Here is a 14,975-nt window from a genome sequence, read left to right as displayed (position 1 = left end):
CAAGTTTCAATCTTGTAACCTAATTGTACTTGAGTTCATTATAGCACTACTCACTCATGATAAGTTCACTTAGGTATCACCCACCTTAGATTAGTCATGTTCATTATGTTGTCATTAGAGTAGGATTAGCATCTCATTTGTCTTTAGGAGAGCTTAATCCCTAATTCTCAATCGTGGACAGCGCTGTGAAGGGAAGAGAGTAGAGGAGACGGTGATAGCGAAAGGTCTGTTCTAACTTGGGTTTTTGATCAAGAGACAACGTTAAGAAAAACCGTGAGCACTTGCAAGAGAGAAACTGAGAGCGCATTTGTAGTGCAGTAGGAGCTCTATGCAGCAACACGAGCTCATCAAAGGAAGCAGGCTCAAATCCAAAGTAGCTGCGCGGGCGGTATTACGAAACGCTGACGGCCAGAATTTTTTTTATAAAAAATATCCAGAGCAGCTATGCAACATTATCCAAAGCAACTGGCAAGCATCATTAGAAAAATAATATTTCAAGCAATCATATCACTTGCACAAATCTCAAGTCTTTCTATGAGTACAAGTTTCAATCTTGTAACCTAATTGTACTTGAGTTTATTAGCACTACTCACTCATTATGAGTTCCCTTAGGTATCACCCACCTTAGATTAGTCATGTTAATTGTGTTGTCATTAGAGGAGGATTAGCATCTCATTTGTCTTTAGGAGAGCTTGATCCCTGATTCTCAACATATATTGCTCTGGAAAACTATACAAATCCAACTTCTTGTCACACTTAAAACAAATATTTTAGTCTGAGTCACTGTACACAGTATTCATATTGGTGGATATAATCAACAAATAGCTAATTGGTGCACAAAATCCCTATTAAATATTTTATCGAGAGCTTACTATCATAGGTGAGAATAGGCAAAGGTTGAGGGAGACATGAACCCTAATGTGCTACTTCTTGTAGTGTAATAACTTGAGGGTAGGCTTAGAAGAATAAGATAAAACGAAGAGAGGCAATCTTGATGAAAAACAGGCAGAGGGAGAGGAGACACACACACAGGAGCAAACCCTAATGTATATTGCAAACCCTAACCATAGAGGGAAGCCATCTCCCTTCTCACACACTGCATAAAGCCATAATCCATAATACACATGACACACTATGAGTTGTGTCCACACACATCTAACCCTAGCTAATGTCCACACACTATGACCAGCTAGACGTGGTCATTTATGTCTCACACATGTTGCTACCTAACATGCCAGCACATAGCACAGCTGGCACACACTGACATCGAGCTTGAATCTCAATAGCCCCTCTCAAGCTCATGATGTACTGCCATAGATGAAGATGTAGATGAGCTTGGGCTATCAAAGCTCTCAACACTCCCCCTCAAGCTCATCCCACGTACTCCCAACATATAGTACGGAAGTACTCAAACTTCTCCCTGCTAAGTGGCTTTGTAAAGATATCAGCAGCCACCTGCTCTTCAGTCTTCACATACTGTAGATCCACTACTGTAGATCCACTGTACCATCCAGCACCTTCTCTCTGACAAAGTGATAATGGACCTCTATGTGTTTGGTCTGCGCATGAAACATTGGATTCTTGGCCAACTGTATGCTGCTCATGTTGTCACAATGAATGACAACTTTGCCACCATCAATAGGCTCACCCAAATCAGCCAAGAGACTCTTTAACCATATTCCTTCACATGTAGCAATGGCTGCACCCCTGTATTCAGCCTCTGTACTAGATAAAGCAACAGTAGGTTGCTTCTTGCTACTCTAACTCACCGTGGCACTTCCAAGTGTAAAGGCATAACCACTAGTAGACCTCCTGTCATACGACGATTAGCATCTGTGTAGCCATGTATATCCAAGTCTTTACCACTCTCATAAAGAAGACCATAATGTGCAGTGGTCTTTACATATCGTATAATGCGTCTCACTACATCCAAATGAGGTTTTATGGGGCTCTGCATAATTGGCTTACTAGCCCCACAACATAACTCAAATCCGGGTGTGTGATAGTCATGTAAATGAGACTACCAACCATCTTTCTGTACATAAATGGATCATCCAACTCCTCACCAAAATCAGCCCACAACTTCACATTCTGCTCCAAAGGTGTACTCATTGGCTTACACCCTGTCATGCCATATTTTGCCAATATATCCAATGCATATTGGCGTTGCACTAACCATGTACCTGCATGGTCTTTGATCACTTCAATTCCAAGAAAATATCTTAATTCACCCAAGTCTTTCATGTCAAACTGCCCACTCAATGCTTTCTAGACATGCATCGCATCTGTAGCATGATCCCCTGTGACAATCAAGTCATCCACATAGATGACAAGTAAGACAATCCCATGATCTGTTTTCTTCACATAGAGTGAAGAATCTGCTGTAGAAACCTGAAATCCAAGAGAGATAAGATATCCGCTCATCTTATCACTCCAAGCACGCGGTGCTTGCTTCAAACCATATAATGCCTTCTTCAATCTGCATACATGAGTGGGATATCTTGGGTGTACATAACCTTTTGGTTGTGCCATATAAACTTCTTCTTGTAGATCACCATTTAGAAATGCATTTTTCACATCCATTTGATGCATTTCCCAACCATTTGCTGCAGCCATAGCACCACCTCCATCTGTCCTCAAACATTTTATCCAAGAGCCATATTGTATCTCTGCAAAAGCTTTGAAATCCATAAACTTTCCCAACACTTCACTTTTCTCTCTAAGAAAGTAAATCCAAGTCATTCTGCTGAAATCATCAATGAATGTCACATAATATAAACTGTCTTTAATAGATGGGTTTTGTGCAAGACCCCATACATCGCTATGCACTATCTCAAGTGGCTTGCTACTCATGTTGCCTTCTCTAGGAAACCGCAACCTCGCCTGCTTTCCAAACTGACAGGCCTCACAAACATGCATATTCCCATCATACTTGAATCTAGGCAGCCCACTAACAATGCCTCTTGCCTGCATGTTCTTTAACCTTTGTATATTCACATGCCCAATCCTTTTATGCCACATGTCAATGTCCTGTACCACATTTCGGCTTTTAGAGAACATGGCTGATTTCAACTTAGGAATCCCAGCATCCAACTTAAACAACCTGCCTTCTTTCTTTCCTTTGGCAATGACTCTACATTCACTTTTTAAATCCTCAACGAAGCAACCATGCTCGTTGAAACGAACCTGTAATCCCTGTTCCACCATTTGACCAACTGAGGCCAAACTTTTTGTAATAGAAGGCACAAACAATACATCTGACATAGATTTTGTTTCACCATTGTGCATAACCAATGGTACACTTCCAACATGTGTAATGGCATGATGGGTATCATCTCCTGTCTCCACATAGCCCTTCACATCCATAGGCTTCATATGCTCAAACCATTCACCATGACAAGTCATATGGTTTGATGCTCCAGAGTCCATATACCAAGTATTATCATTTTCAGCATTTGTCATTATAGATCCCACAACATGTTTCATGGAAAACAAGTGATTTGCGTTGCCATCATTGCTGCTTGATGCATAATTTCCACCATCATGTTGTGCATAATGTCCACCATGGTGTGCTCTACACCCTCTGAGCTCTCAAATCATTTTGTTTGCGGAAACAATCACGTGCCATATGACCAAATTTTCCACAGTAATGGCATTCCACATCTTGCATAGATGTTTGTTGGCCTTGCCAACGTCCTCTACCACGAGGATTATCTCTGCCTCTCTGAGGTGTATATCCACGACCACCTCTAGCACCATATGTAGGCTGAAAATTCTATTGTGGTGACTTGTCCTGCCATCCATGACCATTACCACGGCCACGTGATGCAAATCTCCCCTTGCCTCTAGATCCTCTTTGTGAGTAGAAAGCCTGATTTCTGCCATTATCATCATGGCTAGTAGATGCATCATGAAAAGAATCACTGAGTTTGATTTCCTCAACAAGCAAGAGTGAAACCAACTCATCAAAGTTTGGTAAACCTATACTCCGAACCGAGATAGATGTATCAAAAGATTTATACTCCTTGCCAAGACCACACAAGGTAATGTCTACCAAATCATCATTAGGCATGGGGGCATTGATTGTTGCCAATGCATCTGCATACTTCTTTATCTCTTGTACATAATCATGGATGCTCCTTCTATTCCGTCTCACATTATGAATCTGTTGTCACAACTAAGACTTGCGAGTACTAGTGTATGTATCAAACAGCTTTACTTATGTATCCCATGCATCCTTGGGATTCTCAGCATCATGTATATGTATGAGTATAGCATCCGAAATACATATAGACAGATAATGCAACACTTTGTATGCTCTTTCTGACCATTGCTTATGAGCTACAACCTGTTGCTGTGTAGGTTGTCGGGGTAGTTCCGGCTCTAATAAGATTCCAAAAACCTTTTCCCTTCAGAAAACTTTTGATCCTGTACTTCCATGCCTAGAAGTTCTTCCTATCCAACTTTTTATCCACAATTTGTACTGGATTATCCGACATATTTGCTCAATGATGCAAATACACCTTCCACACGCGTCCAAATCTGTAAACAAGTCTTCCTCAACTCAACCACACTCTAATGAGTGTTCCAGATACTCCAAAGTAGTCAACAAACTCCACTTTTCATGTAGAAAATCAAACTGTATGCATCCAAAATGAACTGGTTTACGTAGTCCAAGATACCCTGCTTTGATGCGCTTTCCAAGGCTCCAAATTGCAATGTAGTGGTTCAATCAAGTGGATAACTTGCATTGACACCTAAACAAGCTCAATGTTGAATATCAACACCAACCAAGGTGCGTACATGTCAATTTTGTCAAACCCCCTTCTCTGTTTTGAGAAAAACCAAAAAAACCAGTAGTAAAATGGCTCTAATTTTTTCAATCCTTGTCCAAATTGAGAGACCAGGCATTCATTGGCTTAGCAATGATGTCCATTAACTCCATGTAAAAGGAATTAGACCAATTGTTTAAGATGAGAGAGTAATTAGTCGATTAATTCACTCTGTTTCACTGAACACAGTAGACAGCCTGTTTAATCAACTCATTTCCAGCTGCTCCATAAGGTATAATTGCTCCAACAAATCATGTAGCCTCCTTCTCAGGTGTATGTATCAACCAATTGCTAAGGCAATTTTGGAATTTATCAAGCACAAGAGTTGAATTGTAGCCTCCACTTAGCAAATAGATAAAAAATGCTCTGTTTCTGCATACCAGGCTGTGCCGCCTGCTGTAGAGTGGATTTGGAGAGATTATAATGATAATTGATGTTGCATTTAGATGCCCAACACTCCTAGGCATGTGTACATCCCAACAATAGATTGATTTTTGCCAAAAACTTGCTCTAATTTCATCAAAAGTTGACCTCTATTTCTCTCTTTTGTGAGAGCTTCAAAACCAGTGATTTTCAATCACTTATATGCATCAAATTTGCTCCAAAATCAGTTGTAGGGCTTGTACATGAGTTGCCAATACATTCATCCTTGTCACATACATGTTTCTTTGCCATATTTGCATCTATTTTCACCATACATCACCGCTTCCAAGTTCCAACGGAAAGCTTCCAAAAAATAGAATTTTCCTTTGCTTTGGGAAACCCTAATTTGCTTTGTTTCTGCTTGAATCACCTGCAATCTGCTCAAGGGTGTTTAGTAGACCTTACCCGGTAGGCCAAGCTCTCAAATCTGATAGAAATTGGTGTGCTCCAAGCTTCACAGCATCAATGGCAAGCTTCACAGCTTTTCTTCACAGTTTCTTCTCCCTCTTCTTTCACTCACTCATAAACCCTAATAGAGAGCACCAGGCTCTGATACCATGATAAAAAACAGCTAGAGGGAGAGGAGACACACACACAGGAGCAAACCCTAATGTATATTACAAAACCTAACCATAGAGGGAAGCCATCTCCCTTCTCACACACTGCATAAAGCCATAATCCATAATACACAAGACACACTATGAGTTGTGTCCACACATATCTAACCCTAGCTAATGTCCACACACTATGACCAGCTGGACGCAGTCATTTATGTCTCACACATGCTGCTACCTAGCATGCCAGCATATAGCACAACTGGCACACACTGACATCGAGCTTGAATCTCAACAAATCTCTCCCTCTATATATCCTTATGTAGCCAAGGATCTCTCTCTCTCTCTCTCTCTCTCTCTCTCTTCCCCCCTTTCCATATGTGTGTGCAGTGAAGAGAGAATCTCTCTCAAAGCTTTAAAGCTCTGTCCTATATAGCACAAAAGAGATTTTCTTTCTCTCCCTCTATCTCTTGAAAAATCCAAGTCCATAGTATTTTTCTACATACTTATTGGAGCACAATGATGGTGATTTCATCACTACTCAATGTTTCAATTGAGAGGTGGGATTTAAGGGGCCAATAGGGACACACCATGAGTGGAAAATGCAATTCAATAATTAATAAGATTTCGTAAAACATAATCATAACTTATTAATGTAAGAGTTCATGGAATTAATACATAGTAGGGTGTATTATTTACACAACAAAATATTCAGCATAGTATGGTTTATTATTTTATTCTCACAAAAATCCGATCGAAACGTTATGATGTCGACAAAAAGCACTGCACATGCTACATCAGTGCCTTCCTCGCATGCCACATAGGATCCTACACCATCGCCTCCCGCCTATCCCATTCTACACCATCAAAAAGATAAAGTGATATACAAAGAACTTGACACCATTCTTTCCAACTCCTACACACGCACACACGTGCACACACACACACACACACACACAAAGGACTCCCCTTTCTTTCCAACCAATCCTCTTGCTTCTTTTTTAGTAAGAAACAAATCACAGAAGTGCCTCTATGCTCTCTCATAATGTCAAACAATGAACGAGAAAGAGGTCATTGATTCGTTGTTCGTTGTTGGTGGCTAGCAATTTCATTGCATGTAATTGGGTCGAAAGCTTGTGCAAGAATAGGAAAGGGTGGTTCATGCTTTAAAGTTTTGTTTCTTACTTTTTTAACAAAATTGAATCCATGGGAATTTCACCATTAATATATAATAAAACCATGGTTTTATTTTCATGTTTGTCTTTTTTAGTTGAGAGAGATATATATTTTTTAGAGTAGAGTTAGTCACACTGGAATTTGTTAGTTGATTCATTGTTGTGTTTTGTTTATTTCCACGTGTCTGTAAGAAATTACAAAACAACAGAAGCCAAGATCTTTGTAGACAAGAGAAAACACAGAGATATGGAGAATCAAAAATTTATGATTTTACTGTATGCAATTACAATAGATAGCTACTGCTTCCCAGCCGTGTGCTTCGGTGAAGAAGCTTTGATAGTTGACTGGAATAAGTGAGAGCGAAGGCTGTATGCAAAAAGCGTGGGTGAAGAGTGATTTTAGTGGAAAAGGCCGTCTCATTAAATAGAGCTTTGCGTGCATGATTTTTCATCATGCAATCATAAATGATCACCGAATCTATATTCCGGTTGGACTGTAAAGTCTGCATGGAGTTTAGTGTAAACGGCCCTTCGGGCTGGGGGGGAGTCATCTCCCCCCCGGACCCTCTGCAGAGAGGGGCTCACGCCCCGCTCCACACCTTCCCTCAAGTAGGCTGGTGTGAAACTGCGTGCCGCAATAACGGACCCAAAATTTATAGCCCATATGTAGTAGGTGTATAATAACTCACCGCATATGCATGTAGCCTGGTTGGTAGTGTGCCAACCTTCTCCATAATTGTCTCATGCTATCTGGCCACAATCGGCCACCATACGGTGTTTAAACCGGGACATGCCAGGCGACCCGTGCTACTCATAAATGCCTTCTCCTCATATAGGGAGGCTCACAAAGTAGAGTTAGCCGGTGCCTGCGTAGTTACCTGAGGGTGGAGCAGTGATATCCAACAGTGTCCTCTTATAACCCTAAACCTCATATATTGTCTTTTTTAGTTGAGATATACATATATATATAGTTTTTAGAGTAGAGAGCCTCACAATGGAATTTGTTACTTGATTCATTGTTTTTTTTTCCACATCTCCTCTTATAATCCTAAATCTCACACTCCTCATTTTGCTATTGTGCATGCAAAGTGATAAGATTTAATTTTTCATTAAGATCTTGGTAATGGACCTTAAATATTCTACCTTTTAAAAAAGAGAGATTGAGACAAATCAATATGTTTAAATTGCCTTGGATGGGGTAAAGTTAGAGAGTAAGCCTTGAATTTTGTGTAGGGAAGTTGTAGATTGAGACAAAACCATATGTTTGAATTACCTTGGATGGGGTTAAGTTATTAGAGAGTAAGCCTTGAATTTGGTTTAGGAAAGTTGTAACTCATAACAAATATTGTTTACACAAAGGAGTACAACCTGTCTAAGGCCTGAAAGTACATTGAATGTGGGAATGGAAGTCTCATGGGGTGTCAAACCCTCAAGCCTCTATCAATCCAATGATTGGTCCTCCGTAGTCTAATCACTCATGAGGGAGAAGCTAGCAAGTTTCCTCTCTTCTCTCTCTGTCTCTCTCCCATCGTTGGTCATATATGCCCTCATGTTGCATTCTACCGACGTTAATACCTCTCTCTCTCTCAATCATACTCCACATCTAGTTAATCACAAGCAAGAATCAAGTAAGCTTACCTCAAGCACACACACTCATGCAGGAATTAGGAAAGGAACAAGACATGCAAGAAGGAAGGAGCTCCCAAGTTTGAGCTCAAAAGTAGATTGTATTATGAAAAGTTGTCCTTACACACCCTCATAAGTCACTTATATTTGCTCGGCCACCCACACTTTTGGGGTTCCTAAAACATATTCCCATTACATATTTAAGCCTTATATGGTCAAATTTTGCTACAATGGTGGGCCCTTGGCCATAAACAATGTGAACATCTAAACTAGGGTGGGGATTACAAAGAGTACGAAAAAAGGAGTAACAACCTCCCCTTCTTGGTCTAGTCGTTGTCCTTGGAAGTGCTATTGTATAGTGAGTGGCATGAGCAAGAAGTTACAGTAGATGGCATCATGTCAAAGTAGAGGGTTGATAGAAAATGGTTGAAAAACCTTCGACATGCCGCATTGAAAAGACTATGTTGAAGTAGAGGGTTGATAGAAAATGGTTGAAAAACCTTCAACATGCCGCATTGAAAAAACTATGTCATGAAGCAATCCTTGAACGTCCTTTGATGATGCGATGGGAGGTATATAACTCGCTCTTAATATCCATAAATCTGCCTCATTGTCAATCCAATGGCAAAGTCGAAAGGCTACTTTCTGCACTTCGCTTTCGTGAAATATGTGCCACCCACAGGTGCTCTTTACTTTATTGAAACCTTCAAGGCAAATTGACAATGTGTGGAATATTTTGCAAGTGACTTAGACTTGTAGATCCTTAGAATCTTTGTGTTCACCCATGAACATGCTCATAACTTTGAGCATCCACTGTTGATGATTGCTTCACCTGGCGGAGGAGAGGGTAGCTTTGAAAAGTTGATCAAACAAGAATTGGTCGCTTGTCGCTCAAAGTATGTTCTCCACGAATAGATCCTTTTGATCGGCATGTATTATGGATCTATTTGTTGTCTAGTCAGTGCATTGTGGTATGTGTTCATGTCTTTGTGGGTTCCCAGCAAACCATATGAGTCTCTAGGCTAGCTGATTTTCTATTGTGCTTCTTGTGGAAAAATTCACCTTTTGTGGACTGTGGGAGCCTGCCCTCCCATGTTCTATGTGGTTTGTATTCCATTGCCTCCATTTGGCTTCCAAATACTCCTCCTTCAGCAGATGTAGCTCCATCTTGTAGATATTTGGCCTCGTTAGAGACTACACTCTGTGGTTGCGGGCTATTATGTAGATGAAAGTGTTATACCTTTAAATTTTTAGTTTGTGGAGCAGGCTAACTTTTGAATTTCTAATCAATTCCCCCTCCTCATCCGAACTTTCCTCTCACATTTTCTTCCTATTCCAATATTATTGTGTGCCAAGGGATTGAGGCTCAGACCATGGTTCTTCCACAGTTGGAAAAACTTTGGGGATCTTTGATGTGGTTTGGTCAGGGTAGTGTTGAGGCTTATGCTACTTCTTTTGGAGGCTTGTAGAAGAAGGTAGATTTGTAAACTCAAAATGTTGAGGCTATAAGGGTTGTCCTCCTTCCTTTGATTGTCCATTTAGTTCTCCAACCTTGTGCAATTCTTGTCTAGAGCTATCTATTTGGTGGCCTTGGCCTCCTTCTCGGGGGGCTGATTCTCCTTATTTGGCTGGCTTTGGGAGTCTTCCTTTGTCCCTGGCTCTTGTCTTTGATCACTTAATACTTGGCTCTTTTTGTTTTTGTCCTTCACAAGTCCTTGGCCTACTTGATTATCTTCTTTGGCATTCTCATTGTCATCTTCTTCTTCTCCCTCTTTAGAGATATGTGACTCCTCTCCTTTGTGCTTGTCCTAATGTTCGAGTTCCTCAAGGAGATATTTGACTTCTCCCTACTCTACTTGTGGGAGTTTCAAAGGATAAGCCACATGCTATGTTTCGAAGAAACATGTATTTCTACAATCGAAGATATAACAATAAAAAGTTTGCAAGTGCGTATGCCGGGCACACCATATCTACTAGCTTTTTGTAAGTTTTACAGTCAAAATCCATCAAGTGCACTCTAGCCATTTTAAATCTGCTTTGCATATTGCTATATCCATTGGCACTCTCGCCATGTACTCTTTGGCTATTAGCTCAATGCATTCCTCTGCTAAGTCAAGAAGTGCCCTTCCAAATAGGAATACCCATGTAATGAAGTTTGTGACCATGGGATGCATCTGAGCTTGATATAAGTTTGTAACCATAGACTTTTGAGTTCGAGGTGGAAGGAATATCATGTTTAGGGTGTGTTGGGAGATGGTCATGGGGTTCCATGAATTGCCTTACCCTTTGCTAGGGTTGCACATGGGGTTTCCATATGGGGTTTCCATGGTGTTGGTAGCTTTGTGTTGCCCTTGCCATCTCTCCTTGGTTCATTTTGCTGTGACCAAAGAGGTTAGGGAACATTTGTGTGACTTTAGGGACCTAAATGCTTCTGTTACTTTCACAATTCCCTTGGTCCACTAGAAGGGTGTTTGGTATCCACCATGTTTGGGCGATGCTCCTTCGTCCTGGTTGTCTTGTTTGATAGGTTGGTTCTGACTACGCTGCTTTGGATAGCTATAGTTATTTTTGTCTAGCATTTGATGTATTAGATATTATCATTCCCGTTGTTTAATTGATGAGAAATCGAGTCAACCAAGATTTATTTCTTTGATAGTATCCTTGGGCTAGATCTTCCAACAAATCCTTTTTGATGAACCATGTTTTTGGTTTGGAGTTGGGACTCTGTCTTTTGCTATGTGCTTTGGTTGGTGGTGTGGCTTTGACTAAATACGATGGATCTTCCTTTTGGGGGTACCCAAATTTTCCTTTGCCCTTGATAGTAATCATGGGCCTGGAGAATTACTTTTGGTACCCACCACCTTTAGCCTGGAAACATTAATGCTGATGGGTAGTGGTGGGTGGCACTGGCAGTCGATTCTGTAGGGTTAGAAATGTTAGTAGTATTGGTGTTATTTGGGTTAGTTTTGGGAGAGGCCACTTATGTTGTGGGGTTGAAGGTTGATCCTGCTTAGGCAAGGCCTTTAATGGAGCTTGCTCACTTACCCCTGTGGCACGGGTCGAGTATAAGATAGACCTCTTTTTAAGCAGAATGGGTGGACTGTGGGGTATCTTTGGATCTTCGATGGGTTGGGGCACTTCCTTGATTGGAGAATGATTTTTTGTTTATGAAGTTTGATAAGAAATGAACTCCTCGCTTGTCTCATTAGGATAGTTACCTTATCCGCCGGCTAGCTACAAGGTAGAAGTATGCAAGTCCTAGTTTATTTGGCATCGTTTGTGCCCCATCCATCCTTGCCCGAGAAGCACTTCTTCACTCATGCTACCTATAGGCATAACATAGAACTTCCCTTCTAAGGGGTTATTTCCAATGTGAAAACATAGAACTTCCCTTCTTAGGGATTATTTCCAATGTGAAACATAGCAATGAACAAACCTATACATGAGGTTTTGAATACGTTTACTCCTACTCTCGCTTTTGTGGATGTCAATAATGGGTCTTGCAGCACACACCAAGTCGTGTGGGATAGTAGGTTATGGGCTGGCACTCGTGTTAATTGTTGGCAGATAAACCAACATAGTAAAGAAAGATTTAACATTAAACATGATGATAGAATTAAATAATAGATAGTTGAAGATTTAACATTAAACATGTTGATATAATTAAATAATATACGGTTGAAGATTTAACATTAAACATGATGACTTAATTGAACAACATACATTTGACTACTACATACTACAGACAACATTGCACAAACAATGTGAAGATGGAAAATAGACTCTGTATATTTCTCAATGCTCTTATCCTCCTTGATCATTCATTGTGATTACAATTCGTGCTTACATACTACAGACAACATTGATAGAATTAAATAATAGACAGTTGAAGATTTAACATTAAACATGATGACTTAATTGAACAACATACATTTGACTACTACATACTACAGACAACATTACACAAACAATGCGAAGATGGAAAATAGACTCTGTATATTTCTCAATGCTCTTATCCTCCTTGATCATTCATTGTGATTACAATTAGTGCTTACGAGTAGGTATATAGTTATCAACTTTGAGAAATAGAATGACACGACTGTTGGAATCCTATTTCTAAGCTACCCTAAGCTAAGATATAAGATTAAGGTGACGGGTTATTTTCTAAGCGAACACTTGGCACACCCGATGGGTAGTCTGCCGCCATGCAGACAAAAGTCAAACCCACTTGATGGCGAGGATTATTTGGATAAGTGAAAATAAATCTAGATTTTGTAATTTCTTAATTATACAAATTTTCTAGAAAACCTAATTCGGATCTATCAAATGGTTGTCTAAAATCTATATGTATAATATGAGCGAAAGGATGAACTTGTTTGTAAAAAATAAATGTAGAAAGTAAATAATCTAAAAAAACTTTTCTTCTGTTCTAGACTTCCCAATTGGACATTTTCTTCACTTTGCTCAGTATCATCCGGATTGTTACTCTGACCATATAGTCAGGTAATGGCACCTCTTCTTTGTGAGTGAGTTTGAGTTGATGAAGATCCGTTGTGAGCTCCTGGAGGTCTTGACTTTGAAGCACTATTTGGATTCTGAGGATGACCCTCCAGAGCATGGGGATATGGTTGCCGATCCAATGGCGGAACCTCCTTGATGAAGTGAGCTACTATATGTTGAATAAAATGCCAATTTGCTAGAAGTGGCAATTGTTTGGACCGTAAGGTTTCCACTGCATCCAAAATGCAGGAGGAACACCTTTCAAGCTCCCGCTCTAAGACATGAATATATCTTGTTTGGACCGTAAGGTTTCCACTACATCCAAAATGTAGGTGGAACACCTTTCAAGCTCCCGCTCTAAGACATGAATATATCTTATTTGGACCGTAAGGTTTCCACTGCATCCAAAATGCAGGTGGAACACCTTTCAAGCTGCCGCTCTAAGACATGAATATATCTTCTTAATTCATTGACTTGGGTCTCTCTAAAAAGTTTTCTATACTTTTCATCAGATTTTCATACTCTGCATGATGACTTTAAAGCCTTTGAATTTCCTCCTCATATTAATCAAGCTTTCTGATTGCATCCCTCAATTCTGTATAAGTAGTAATCTTTTCTCTTAAATTACCAATCCTTACCAAATCTTGAACTCTTTGGTCTTCTAGTTCAACATTCCTTTTCTTGAGTTCTTGGTTCGTGAGTCTTAAGGCTTCAGCTTCATTCTTGAATTGCTCCAAGTTGTAGTGAGAAGCACGAGCATGTTATTTGAATATGATATCTTCTCTTTAAAGATTTTGGAAATTTTCATCGAGCTCTGTCATTACTTGTTTGCCTTTGTGAGACGATCGGCTTGTAACCTGTGGCATATGTTGTTCCTCCAGTGTGTCCTCTAGATCCAGTTGGTTCTTTGGATCCTCCTGCTCTGCAAATCCATCACCTCCTCTAGATTCACCTGCTCTAGATTGATCATCTAACTTGTTTTGCTTAAGCTGATCTAGGTAGCATGTAGGATCAATTATATATTGAAATTCTTTGATGTAACCGGCATAAAGACTTTCCCATGAGCTCATGGATTTTGGCTTCATAATTCTCTACATCATTAGTAGGCATTTCATAAATCTCTAAGTCTTCATTAGTAGCTAATACATTAATCCAGCTCTATAAAATTTGAAGACTAGATCTATCTGCTTGAACTGCCTTTTCATGTTGATCCCTGGAAAATTCATGCTGAGTTAATAAGCGTTGACCTTTAAGCTTTGAATGTGTATATTTTCTTTGAAGTTCTGCTATTTTCTCTTGCATCTTGCCTGATTTGCTTGATTTACTTTAGAGCTGAGAGTTTGAATAATCTGCTTCAAGTTCACTTGCTCTGGATAAGGTTAAAAATAATTAGCTTGATTCTCTATATTTCTAAAATAACTAGAGAATTTAATTTGTCCTAAAGGAATGATTTTAAGTTATTTTTGAGTTCTTATGCATATTTTCTTATTAAATAAATATTTACAAATAATTAGAAAATTTGAAAAGAAATAGATTTTTAGAAAAGAATAGAAAAAGCATAGAAAATGATAATTTTAAATATTAAGGCCAAATCTTACTTAATGTAAGGCTTGAATAATGTGTAAAAGTACTGTAGGTATAATGATTCCACTTTCCAAGCCTCCAAGAAATCCACAATTTTTTCTTCTCTATTTTAATGCTCACACAAGCCTCAACAATTGCAATAAATGCCCAAAATGCAAGGTAAAAGTACCTAGTCTAAGTGGGATAGGTAGTACACCCTATAAGAAGAAGTATATGATGATTATGACAACCTATAATTACTCATAAAAATTCATGGATTTTTATCTTTGGGAAAGAGGTTT

This window comes from Cibotium barometz, chromosome 44 (genome assembly GCF_041138505.1).
Source record: "Cibotium barometz isolate CiBa-2024 chromosome 44, ASM4113850v1, whole genome shotgun sequence".
NCBI classification, from domain to species: Eukaryota; Viridiplantae; Streptophyta; class Polypodiopsida; order Cyatheales; family Cibotiaceae; genus Cibotium; species Cibotium barometz.
Note: the sequence above shows the minus strand (reverse complement) of the source record.